The following is a 13,946-nucleotide window of genomic DNA, read 5'->3' as shown; positions in this document are numbered from 1 at the left end:
GGATCAGAGGAACAGGTGGTGCATTTCAAGGAGGAAAGAAGGCGGGAAGTTTCATCCTCGGTGATCTCAGGGAAGGAGGAGAAAGAGACCTGGGTAGGTTGGATGAGGGAGAGGGTTAAAGGGTGAAGAGGAGGTGGTGGCTTGGTCGTGAACTCAAGGTTGATCTTTTGCACTTTGTCGCGGAAATAGTCGTCCAGTGATTGAGGAGAGAGAGAAGGGGGAGTAGGAGTGGGGGGCACTTTTAGGAGGGAGTTAAGGGTGGTGAAGAGACGATGAGGGTTGGAGCTGAGAGAATTGGTCAATTGGGTGTAATAGTCCTGTTTTGCACGGAATAGGGAGGAGTGGAGGGAGCATAGCATGAATTTGTAGTGGAGGAAGTCTGAAAGGGTACAAGATTTCCTCCAGAGGCGCTCAGCGGATCGGGTGCAGGAGCGAAGGTAACGGATGCAAGGAGTCAGCCAGGGCTGGGGATTGGTGCGTTTTGTGGGACGGGAGATTGATGGTGCGAGGGTATCCAATGCAGAGGAGAGAGCGGTATTGTAAGCGGAGACCGCTTTGTCGACAGTTGTGGAAGACGTGATGGAGGGGAGGAGATTAGAGATAGTAGATGATAAGGTGGAGGGGTCAATAGCCTGGAGGTTCCTGGAGGTGGTGGTTAAAGTTGGACGGGGTGAAGGGGGGGGGGGTGAAGAAGTGTGAATGTGATCAGGTGATGGTCGGAGAGAGGAAGAGCTGAGACGTGGAAATTGGAGGGTGAGCCGGAGGAGGAGAGGACGAGATCAAGACAATGGCCGTCACGGTGAGTAGGGGTGGTGGAGCACAGCTGGAGGTTGAAGGAGGATGTTAGGGTGAGGAACTTAGAAGCATGGGGGTCGGATAGGTCATCAGCATGTACGTTAAAGTCTCCGAGAATGAGGGACGGAGATGAGGGGTCAAGAAAGACAGAGAGCCAAGCATCAAAGTCGGTAAGGAAGGAAAGGAAGGATTTATCAGGGGGGCGGTAAATGACTGCCACTCTGAGTGGTAATGGGTAGAATAGCCGGATGGAATGGGCTTCAAAGGATGAGAAGCAGTGAGACTGCGGAAGGTGAAGGGGTTGGAAACTACAGGAGGGTGAGAGTAGTAGCCCAACGCCTCCGCCGCGGCCAACTGGGCGGGGCGTGTGGGAGAAGAGATAGCCTCCATGGCAGAGGGCTGCAACTGAGGCAGAGTCTTCCAGGGAGATCCAGGTTTCGGTTAGGGCGAGCAGTTGAAGGGAGCGAGAGATAAAGAGATCGTGGGTGAGAGACAGTTTGTTGCAGACTGAGTGGGCATTCCACAAAGCGCATGAGAAGGGGAGGGAGGAGGGGGGAAGGAGAGGAATAGAGACGAGATTGGAGACGTCCCGGGATCGTTCGCAGGGATAGGACGGGGACAGGTGAGGGGGACCTGGATTAGGGTTAATATCTCCCGCGGATAGCAGGAGGAGGAGCAAGAGAGAGCGGAGGAGGGTGGGGGAGGTCGGGCGACGGAGGCGACGAAGACGGGGTGTACTTAGGAGGAAAGGGGATGGGTTAATGGCAGGAAGGAAGTGCCGAAGGTTGAGAGCTAGGAAGGAGGAGGGGGACAAGAGGGATGGTGAGGTGAGGGATGGAGGTGAATAGGGTATTGCGGTGGCAGGCAGGGTGGGAGGGCAGCAGGTAGTTCTAATGGTAGACAGTGGGAGTGGGGGGAAAAGAAGATTAGGAAGGGACAGGGCAAGGAAGAGAACATGGACAGGGGCCATAGGTGGTGACTGAGGTGTAACAGGTGACTGTATAGTGAATGAGGTGTTAAGCAGTTAACAGGTGTTAATGGGTGCCTATGTAATGATTGAGATGTTAAGCAGATAGATAGGGCTTGACACTAGGTTTTGGGTTGGCGATTAGGTAAGTCAATGGCTGATAGGCTAGCAGGCAGGTAGGTAAGTCAATGGCTGAGAGGCTCGCAAGCAGGCAGGCAGGTTACTCGATTTGTTAACAGGCAGATGGATTGGAGCAAGCCGGAACAAGCTGAGGCAAGCAGGAACAAGCCGGAACAGGCAGGAACAGATGTACAGGTTGGAACAAGCAGGAACAGATGAACTGTGTCAGGATGAGCAGATGGACAAGCTGGGATCAGGAAGACTGGAACGAGCTGGAACACGCTGGAGCAGAAGAATCGGAGTAAGCAAGGAGAGGCTGGGTCAGGCAGGCTGGAACACACTGGAGTTGATGGACAGCAGGGGGAAGGCTGGATCGGCGGCTGGAACTAGCTGGAGATAGCCGGCGATCTCTCAAAAGCGGCGAAATCGGTATAATCGAAAGCGGCTTTTTTGACAGCATCGCCGCTTTCTCGTCGCCTCACCGGTGAAAGTTCAAGGGGGCGTGTCAGCGGCGTAACGAAGGCAGGACATGGGCGGGCATAGGCGTGGCTACCAGATGGCCGGCTTTCGCGTATAATGGAAAAAAAAAAGCGGTGTTAAGCAGTATTTCGCCGGGTTTACTTGGTCCTTTTATTTTCACGACCAAGCCTCAAAAAGGTGCCCCAACTCACCAGATAACCACCGGAGGGAATGGGGGATGACCTCCTCGTACTCCCCCAGTGGTCACCAACCCCCTCCCACACTAAAAAATATACGAATCAAAACCTTATTTTACCAGCCTCAAATGTCATATCCAGCTCCCTAACAGCAGTATGCAGGTCCCTGGAGCAGTTTTTAATGGATGCAGTGCACTTCAGGCAGGCAGACCCAGGTCCATCCCCCCCCTACCTGTTACACTTGTGGTGGTAAGTATTGAGTCCTCCAAACCCCCCCAAAACCCACTCTACCCACATGTAGGTGCCTCCTTCACCCATAAGGGCTATGGTAATGGTGTAAAGTTGTGGGGAGTGAGTTTGGGGGGATTTGGGGGGCTCAGCACCCAAGGTAAGGGAGCTATGCACCTGGGAGCTTTTTTGGTATTTTTAAAAAATGTTTAGAAATGCCCCCTAGGGTGCCCGGTTGGTGTCCTGGCATGTGAGGGGGACCAGTGCACTACAAATGCTGGCTCCTCCCATGACCAAATGCCTTGGATTTCGCCGGGTTTGAGATGGCCGGCATTTTTTTTCCATTATTGCTGAAAAACAAAACCAGTGATCTCAAACCCGGCGAACTCTGGCATTTGGCCGGACTAAACCACATTATCGAAAAAAAAGATGGCTGGTCATCTTTTTTGATAATACGGTTCCAGCCAGCTGTTGCGCCGCCGCCAAAATACATCACCGGCGTTCTATTTCACCGGCGATGTTCGATTAAGCCCCTCTAAATGGCCTATCCAGTCTGCCCCTCCATGCCATCTATTCTCCCAATCACTCCCTTAGAAATCCTATGTACTTGTCCCGAGCTCTCTTGAATTCAGATACTGTTTTCATCTCCACCACTTCCACCGGGAGGCTGTTCCACGAATTCACCACCCTTTCCATGAAGAAGTATTTCCTCAGGTTACTTCTGAGTCTATTCCCTTTCACCTTCATCCTATGCCCCCTCATTCCAGAGCTTCTTTTTAATTAGAGACTCTCCTCCTGTGCACTAATGCTGCATAAGTATTTAAATGTCATATCTCCTCTCTCCCGCCTTTCTTCCAAATTACATATTGAGATCTTTAAGACTGTCCCCATACACTTTATGAGAAAAATCACTAACCATTTTATTAGCCACCCTCTAGACCAACTCCATCCTGTTTATATATTTTTGAAGGTGTGGTCTCCAGAATTGTACACAATATTCTAAATGAGGTCTCTCCAATTCTGTTTAACATTTTTTTTTATATCTTCTCTTTGTACTGTACAACTGGGGTTAGGTGAACTTATATTATCTTATGCCGATGATATTATGCTTCTTCTACCAATATCCTCTTACATAGTAACATAGTAGATGACGGCAGAAAAAGACCTGCACGGTCCATCCAGTCTGCCCAAGAAGATAAATTCATATGTGCTACTTTTTTTATTTGTACTGTCCTCTTCAGTGCACAGACCGTATAAGTCTGGCCAGCCCTATCCCCGCCTCCCAACCACCAACCCCGCCTCCCAACCACCAGCTCTGGCACAGACCGTATAAGTCTGCCCAGCACTATCCCTGCCACCCACCACCGGCTCTGGCACAGACCATATAAGTCTGCCCAGCACTATCCCCGCCGCCCAACCACCAGCCCCGGCACAGACCGTATAAGTCTGCCCAGCACTAGTCCCGCCTCCCAACCACCAGCCCCAGCACAGACCGTATATGTCTGCCCACACTAGCTCCGCCTCCCAACCACCAGCTCTGCCACCCATTCTAGGCTAAGCTCCTGAGGATCCCTTTCTTCTGCACAGGATTCCTTTATGTTTATCCCACGAATGTTTGAATTCCGTTACCGTTTTCATCTTCACCACCTCCCGCAGGAGGGCATTCCAAGCATCCACCACCCTCTCCGTGAAAAAATACTTCCTGACATTCTTCTTGAGTCTGCCCCCCTTCAATCTCATTTCATGCCCTCTCGTTCTACCGCCTTCCCATCTCCGGAAAAGGTTCGTTTGCGGATTAATACCTTTCAAATATTTGAACGTCTGTATCATATCACCCCTGTTCCTCCTTTCCTCCAGGGTATACACGTTCAGGTCCGCAAGTCTCTCCTCATACGTCTTGTAACGCAAATCCTATATCATCCTCGTAGCTTTTCTTTGCACCGCTTCAATTCTTTTTACATCCTTAGCAAGATATGGCCTCCAAAACTGAACACAATACTCCAGGTGGGGCCTCACCAACGACTTGTACAGGGGCATCAACACCTCTTTTCTTCTGCTGGTCACACCTCTCTCTATACAGCCTAGTAACCTTCTAGCTACGGCCACCGCCTTGTCACACTGTTTCATCGCCTTCAGATCCTCAGATACTATCACCCCAAGATCCCTCTCCCCATCCGTACCTAGAAGACTCTCACCGCCTAACACATACGCCTCTCTTGGATTTCTACTCCCTAAGTGCATCACTTTGCATTTCTTCGCATTGAATTTTAATTGCCAAACCTTAGACCATTCTTCTAGCTTTTTCAGATCCTTTTTCATGTTTTCCACTCCCTCCGGGGTGTCCACTGTGTTACAAATCTTAGTATCATCCGCAAATAGGCAAACTTTACCTTCTAACCCTTCGGCAATGTCACTCACAAATATATTGAACAGAATCGGCCCCAGCACCGATCCCTGAGGCACTCCACTACTCACCTTTCCCTCCTCCGAGCGAACTCCATTCACCACCACCCTCTGGCGCCTGTCCGTCAACCAGTTCCTAATTCAGTTCACCACTTTGGGTCCTATCTTCAGCCCATCCAGTTTATTTAAGAGCCTCCTGTGGGGAACCGTGTCAAAAGCCTTGCTGAAATCTAAGTAGATTACGTCTATAGCACGTCCACGGTTGAATTCTCCGGTCACCCAATCAAAGAATTCAATGAGATTCGTTTGGCACGATTTCCCTTTGGTAAAACCATGTTGTCTCGGATCTTGCAACTCATTTTCTTCCAGGAAATTCACTATCCTTTCCTTCAGCATTGCTTCCATTACTTTTCCAATAATCGAAGTGAGGCTTACCGGCCTGTAGTTTCCAGCTTCTTCCCTATCACCACTTTTGTGAAGAGGGACCACCTCCGCCGTTCTCCAATCCCTCGGAACCTCTCCCATTTCTAAGGATTTATTACACAAATCTTTAAGAGGACCCACCAGAACCTCTCTGAGCTCCCTCAATATCCTGGTGTGGATCCCATCCGGTCCCATGGCTTTGTCCACCTTTAGTTTTTCTAGTTGTTGATACACACTCTCTTCCGTGAACAGTGCTATATCCACTCCATTCTCAAATGAACTTTTGCCAGTCCATCGCGGTCCTTCTCCCGGATTTTCTTCAGTAAAAACAGAACAAAAGTATCTATTTAGCAAATTTGCCTTTCTTCATCATTATCTACATAGCGGTTTGCAGTATCTTTTAGTCTCACAATTCCCTTTTTAGTCATTCTCCTTTCACTAATATACCTGAAGAAATTTTTGTCACCCCTCCTTACCTTTCTAGCCATTTGTTCTTCCGCTTGCGCTTTCGCCAGACGTACCTCTCTCTTGGCTTCTTTCCGTTTCCTCCGGTATTCCTCCCCGTGTTCCTCGTCTTGAGTTTTTTTGTATTTCTGGAATGCGAACTCTTTAGCCTTTATTTTCTCAGCCACTTGCTTGGAGAACCATAGTGGTTTCCTTTTTCTCTTGCTTTTATTTACTTTCCTTACATAAAGGTTTGTGGCCCTATTTATAGCTTCTTTCAGCCTGGACCACTGTCCTTCCACTTCTCGTACGTCCTCCCAGCCCATCAGCTCCCTCCTTAGGTATTCCCCCATTTTACTAAAGTCAGCACGCTTGAAATCCAGGACTTTGAGTTCTGAGTGGCAACCCTCCTCTTCAGCTGTCATATCAAACCAAACCGTTTGATGGTCACTGCTGCCCAGGTGGGCACCCACTCGGACATTTGACACGCTATCCGCATTTGTGAGCACCAGATCCAGCGTCGTTCCCTCCCTCATGGGTTCCATGACCATTTGTCTGAGCAGAGCACTTTGGAAAGCATCCACAATCTCTCTACTTCTTTCCGATTCCGCAGACGGAACCTTCCAATCTACATCCGGCAGATTGAAATCTCCCAGCAACAGCACCTCTCTCTTCTTTCCCAACTTTTGAATATCTGCGATCAGGTCTTTATCTAATTCTTCCAATTGCGTTGGAGGTCTGTAGACAACACCCACATGGACAGAGGTTCTATCATCTCTTTTTAAGGTGATCCATATCGCTTCTTCCTTACCCCAGGTCCCTGTCATTTTGGTTGCTGTGATATCATTTCTCACATATAGAGCTAATCCTCCACCTTTACGACCCTCTCTATCCTTCCTAAATAGATTATAGCCTGGTATGTTTGCATCCCATTCATGGGAACCATTGAGCCATGTCTCTGTGATTGCAACAACGTCCAAGTCTGCCTCCAACATCAGGGCTTGAAGGTCATGAACTTTGTTGCCAAGACTGTGAGCATTTGTGGTCATCACTTTCCATTTACATTTCCTGGTATGTGTTTCAACATTTGATATTTTGGTGTGTTTTCTGTCTTTGGGTCCCTCCATATCTTTTTGTTCCACCTTAATTTCTTTTGCTGTTTCTTCTGGCTCAGTTCTATTTTTAGGAACCTCACAGAGCTCTAATGGAGCAAAAGAATTCTGTAGGGGTAACACTTGTGAGGGTGTATGCCTCTGTGTCACATGACGAAATCTGCCTGAGCCTACTGTGAACCAACTATTCTTAGGAGGTTTTATCCTTTGAGGCAGTGGTGTGAATTTGGTTTGATTTTGTGCAGTCTTAGAAGTTGCTTTAAGTGCATCTAATTCCTGCTTTAATTTACTGACCTCTTGTTTTAAACTAGCGAGCTGATTACAGATAGGACAATCCTTAAGTTTCCAGATGATTGGCCTTGAAACTAAAGCTCCACAATTATTACAGAGAATAAAAGTCATCTTGATTTGTTGAATGGGTATGAATAGGTATTTTATGATGAGGCTTGACAGTGTACAAGATTAACTTTACTCCTCAGCAAAGATATGATTCAGTCTATAACAGCTGGGATGAATGCACTTCACAACTGGGCTTTAATAAATACATTAAAATTGAACACACAAAAAAACTAAGATTTTGTGGTTTAGGAATCAGGAGGTTGATATTCCATCTTCATTAACATTGTATAATGATAACAATTTTTGCAGTAGAATCTGAAGCTAGAGTGTTAGGGGTGTTCCTTGATTCTTCTGTAATTTTTCCTCCCATATTAATGAATTATAGGGGAAAAAAACCTGTTTAAAATTAGGCAGTTATGATTAGTTAGGTCATTTTATGACCAGAAGGCTTTTGTATGGTTGGCTCAAATGTTAATCTTGCCACATTTAGACTACTGTAATGTTTTATTTTTTGATATTAAGAAATAGAGAAAATTGCAGCTAATACAGAACACAGCAGTACGATCGATTTTTAAACTGAATAGATATAGTAGTATTTCATTATATCTTGCTAAATTACATTGGCTTCCAATAGTTGAAAGAATCAAGTGTAAAGCTGCTTGTCTGGTCTTTCAAATTTTATATGGTTTTTACTTCTGAATTATTGATCACTATAACATCATTATGTATGGTTCGATGTGAAAGACTGCGAGAACAATTGACTCTGTCTACTCCATTTTGTAAGGGAATTTGGTTTCAGAAGCTATTTAACTCTATTTTCCGTATTAGGAGTTTCTTTATGGAATTCTTTACCTCTTGTTATTAGGTTAGATAATAGCTATCTTAGCTATAGGAAGAGGCTAAAAACATTTTTATTTCCCAGAACTGTTACATGATGTATTATTATTTTTCTTTTATTTTTTAAATTGTTTACAGAATTGTTTCACTGTAGCAGCTGGTTAGCATACACATCTTACCCAAGTCAGCTGGCTACAGTAATGGAGAGAGAGAGATGTTGCTTTGGAGAACAGACTCATCCAGGGGTGACTGACATTGAGCTGGACCCCCAGGGCACAAAGGGACATGGGCCCCTCACCACCTACCAAAAAGAAAGAAACTAGATGAAAGCCAGGGCCCCCACTGCTGTAGACCATCGGGTGCTACCCTATTGTCTCAGTGATAGGTCTTCCCATGGAGAATGTGTGTTTGGGAAATCCGAGACTGTTTACTGTGCCTCCTGGGTGTGGGAGAGGTCCTGTGAGAGGTCTCCAAGAGAACCATCTGTGGTTAGGTGTGCCATATTGAAGTCCTGTGTTTGTATGGATACGAGGTGTGAGGGTGAAAGGGAGAGGGAGTTGGTGTTGTTGGCATGTGATAGATGTCTTACAGTGTGTTTTTTTTCAGATTAGATACTTGCAAACTCACCCTCTGACCTGAACATGCTGATCTCAAAAACATCTTCAGATGACAGATACAGCATAGGAGCCGACTCTGTGGGTGCTGTGGGTGCTTGAGCACCCCCAATATAGAGAATATTCATTGAATGTGTCCATGGAGGGGTTATTTCCACTGGGCTTAGTACCCCCAATAATTTTGAAACGTTGGCTCCTATGAGATACAGTAGGTTATGTTATGTTATTTATAGAATTTAGTCCTATAGTTAATCTACCATTTTGATGCTCAGTCTTTCAGTTTCCTAAAGTCTTCCTGAAATTTCCCTCAGATCACCTGCAATTTAACAACTTGTAAAAGTTAGGAAATTGCAAATTTAAACACCTCACTCATCATTCTCATTTCCAGACCATTTATAAATATGTTAAAAAGCACCAGTCCCAGTACAGATTCTTGCAGCTTTCCACTATTCACCTTCCTCCACTTAGAGAGCTGGCCATTTACTCCTGGATTCTATGTAGTGCGCGTAGAGTGATTTTATAACAATGTGCGCAACTTAATTGGCTTAATAAGCTAATGAGCACTGTTAACACTTAACAAGCAATAATGAGCACTAATTGGCACTGATTAGAACTTAGGCGCACAGTTTGTTAAGCATATTCAGTAATGATATGCACCGAACTTCTAATGCATGCAGGCAAAAAGGGGCATGGTTAAGGGTGAGAAAATGGGCATTTTCTGGGCATTCCAAAATTTATGTGCCTACTTATAGAATACTAGTAAAAAAGGCCCGTTTCTGACACAAATGAAACGGGCGCTAGCAAGGTTGTCCTCGGAGTGTGTATGTTTGAGAGAGTGTGTGTGAGACTGACTGTGTGAGAGAGAGAGTGAATGTCGAGTGTGTGTGTGTGTGTGTGTGACAGAGAGAGAGTGAGACTGGGTCCGAGTGTGTCTGTGAGAGAGAGAGTGTGTGTGAGAATGAGAGTGTGTGCCAGGGGCCCCCCTCCCTCTGAGTTCCAGGGTCCCCCCTCCCTCTGAGTTTCAGGGTCCCTTCCTCCCTCCGAGTTTCAGGGTCCCTCCCTCTGAGTTTCAGGGTCCCCCCTCCCTTCCTCCCTCCCAGTTTCAGGATCCCCCCGTCCCTCCCTCCCTCCCTCCCAGTTCCAGGATCGTCGTCCCTCCCTTCCAGTTCCAGGCCCCCTCCCTACAAATTTTAAAAGTCATCTTCACTTACCTCGTCGGGTCGTGTCTCGTCACTCATTAACCAGGAGGGCGGTTAATTCGCGAGGCAGGCAGGCTTGAGCCACTGCGGGAAGTCGGGAGGGAGGCTGTTGAGCGCGTCAGTGGCATCAGGCAGGCTCAAGCCACTTTTTTTTTCTTTTGCTGTCAAGCTGTATGGTGGTTCAAATATGCGCAAGCCATTTTTTTTTGGGGGGGGGGGGTGGATCAGCTGCGAGGCATGCATGTGTTTTTTTTCCTTTTTTTGTTGGTTACATCATAATGGCTACGGTGACGTCAGCCTGTGCTACGGAGCCTAGCACACCAACTCCGTAGAAGTCACGAACACAGGCAGCAAGACCCATAGAACGTTGGAGGTGGGAATTATTATATAGGATGGCCCACTGCACCTAAATCTAAGCACCGAGATTTACACTACATTTTCATTGGTGTAAATGGATGCGCTTAGTCGGCACTGATTTCAGCGCCGATTTTTTTAGGCGCCATATATATAGAATCTTCCCCTAACCCTTCTCTCTGTTATCCAGTGCTTTTTTTAATAGGATAAAGGTACCGGTACTCATTATGGGCGGGGTCACCACATATGGCTCTACCCCTATGATAGCCACACCCACATTAGCCACACCCCTTATACCAGCCATGGCACATATAAACAGGCATCATTGAAAATATTATACCAGAACTGGAGAAAAAAATAACTTGTGACTTTTTTCAATATAAATAATTTCTGTAAGCTTTTACAACTCCAGTATACCGAGTGCAAAATAAGATAGCAGATGTAAATTCTCAAATTGGACATATTCCAAACACTAAAATGAAAATAATGTTTTTTTTCTACCTTTGTTGTCTGGTGACTTTGTTTTTCTGATCATGTTGGTCCCAGTCTCTGATTCTGCTGCTCTCTATCTGTTCTCTTAACTCTGTTTCCAGGGCTTCCTCCATTTATTTCTTTACTTTCCTCCTTTCTTCTTCATTTCTTGCCCTACATCCATAACTAAAAGCTGGGTCCTCCATGGAATTGACTGAAGGAGGTATTTAAATCATTTATTTATAATTTTTCATTTTACAAGGGTCACTTGCAAACAGAAATACAGAGATGATTGCACATTAATACAATATAAGAAGAAAACAATCCCAACTAGACATATGGATTATATACAATCTTTCTCTTTCTTAGACCACAAAGTGAAGAAAAATAGGGAGAGTGAAATAAGACAAGGAGATCAATTAAACAATAAACAGAGAAAAGAAAACATGGTGACTGAAGGAGGTATAATGAGGATTCAACTTTTGCCTATTTTCTCCATCCATGTGCAGTTTTGGTCCTCTCTTCCCTTTCCCTCATCTCCATCCATGTGCATCTTCTTTTTTTTCTCTTTCCTCCCCTCCATCCATAACCAGCAATAATTCTCTCTCCCCTCTCCTCCATCCAAGTCCAGCATTTCTCCTCTCTCTCCCCTGTCCACTCCTTTATCCATCCATGTCCAGCAATTCTCCTCTCTCCCCTGCTCTCCACTCCATCCACCCATGTCCAGAAATTCTCCTCTCTCTCTCCTGCTCTCCTCTCCATCCATTTCCAGCATTTCTCCTCTCTCCCCTGCCCTCCCCTCCCATCCAAGTCCAGCGATTCTCCTCTCTCCCCTGCCCTCCCATCCCTGTCCAGCAATTTTCTCTTCTCTTTCCTCCACTCCCATCCATGTCTAGAAATTCTCCTCTCTCCCCTGCCCTCCCCTCTCATCCATGTCCAGCGATTCTCCTTCCCCCATCCTCCCCTGCCATCCATGTCCAGCAATTCTTTTCTCCCCCTGTCCTCCCCTGCTATCCAGCGATTCTTCCTACCCCCGCTCATCCTCCTTCTCCTGCTGCCTGCCTGCGAGTCCGGACCCCAGCATCAGCCAGTGCAGCAATTAAGAGAGGCTAGCTGCCGGCATTGGGGCCTTCCCTCTGCAAGGCCCGCCTACTTTGTTTCAACTTCCTGTTTCCACATAGGCGGGACTCGCAGAGGGAAGTCATAGGAGCCAATTTGAATACTATGCCACCTAATCTAGATGATTTGAAGTTTTATTAAAATCCACTTGGGTAAGAACTGATTCCCAAAACACAGAAAGATTAATTTTTTGTCTGACCTTAATGGAAACAGTGGCAGGGTAGAATTGAAGGTATAAAAAGTGAAAGAATAAATTCTGCTATAAAGTGATCTGTCCAGGGAACTTGTTTTCATGTTAATTCCCAACTGTACTAGAGGACCTGTATAAGCTGATATACAGTCTAATGAATGCCCCTTTTTATGTGCAGATTTGAAAAATAAATAGAGAAAGTGAATAGGAGTGTATTATTGAGAGAAAATCAATAGTCTTCTGGTTACTACTATGTTCTAAGTGAAGATTTACATCTCCTAACAGTACTGAAGAATCAGTTCAAACAATGTGTTGTGATACAAAATCTATAAATGACTGCTTCACTTCATTCCAGGAACTCGGACATCTATAAACTAGAATAGAACACTGAACCAGAGAAAGGTGAATCTGAGAATTTAGAGAAAAGCATTTCCAGGCCATTAATATGCAATGAATCAATAATAGAATCAAACAAACAAAAAAAAAACCTCTTAAAAACCAAAGCAAGGTCTCCATCTTTTTTTCCCACCCAAGGGACTAATAGGGATCCTTTTACTAAGCCGCGTGTCTACGTGCGCCCAACGTGCGTCAAAATGGAGTTACCGCCTGGTTACTGTGTGGCTCTTGCGGTAATTTCATTTTTGGTACGCTTCCAATACGCGCAGCCGAAAAATAATTTTTCTTTTCGGATGTGCGTATCAGATGCGCGCCAAGTGGCATTTGACGCACGTAGGTCATTACCGCCCGGTTACCGCATGAGACTTTACCACTAGGTCAATGGCTGGTGGTAAGGTCGCGGAACCAAAATGGACGTGTGACAATTTTGATTTTGCTGCATGTCCATTTTCGGCCAAAATTTTTAAAAAGGCCTTTTTTACAGGCGCACTGAAAAATGGATCGGCGCGCATCCAAAACCTGCGCCTACACTACCACAAGCCATTTTTCAGCGCACCTTAGTAAAAGGACCCCCTCAAAATCTTATAACCTACACAAAGCTTATTTAAAGTAAATGAATCTAAATAAGTAAGCCATGTTTCAGTAACAAAAACAAACCCTACCTGAAGTTCCTCAATTAGGTCTCTTAAAATAATTTTATTACATACTGACCTAGCATTAATATATATACACGGAGCTGTGAGGACTGGAGGTTTCTTTTGTTCAGTTATTCTAGGCGGAAAGTAAAGAGATCTAAAATGTAGTTTGGGCCCTGTAATCCTCCTATTTCTGTTAAATGGCCGATGACCAATAATGGTCTCAATAGGTTTAGGGAAGGGGGAAGTATGCTGTACTAGCTCACAAAATACAAGATTTTGATTTGATTAAATTCAAAAGCATTATAAAGACTGTCCTGATCATATGCTCCCACCCACCCAATAAAATAAATAAGACAAAGAATTAACCTGGAGGTTAAAGAGGTCATCAAGGCATGCCTACCGGGAGCGGGTGTTGGTTGCTCCCACTTTGATCTGATGAAAACACAGATGAAAAAAGCTGTAATTCAGATTGATACAGCTCAGTTCTTGACAGTAGCAGGTGGGTAGTGGCTTCAGAATGATGATAAGCACCTCAGATGTCTGTGTCCTTATAACCTGGAGGCTAATGATGTCATCAATACATGTCTACCAGGGGTACTGCCCTTTTAAGGGCTGCTGAGGATTGTTGGTTCACAGCAGGG

This window comes from Microcaecilia unicolor, chromosome 2 (genome assembly GCF_901765095.1).
Source record: "Microcaecilia unicolor chromosome 2, aMicUni1.1, whole genome shotgun sequence".
Lineage (NCBI taxonomy): Eukaryota > Metazoa > Chordata > Amphibia > Gymnophiona > Siphonopidae > Microcaecilia > Microcaecilia unicolor.
The sequence above is the reverse complement of the archived record's forward strand: the minus strand, read 5'-3'. Positions refer to the sequence as shown.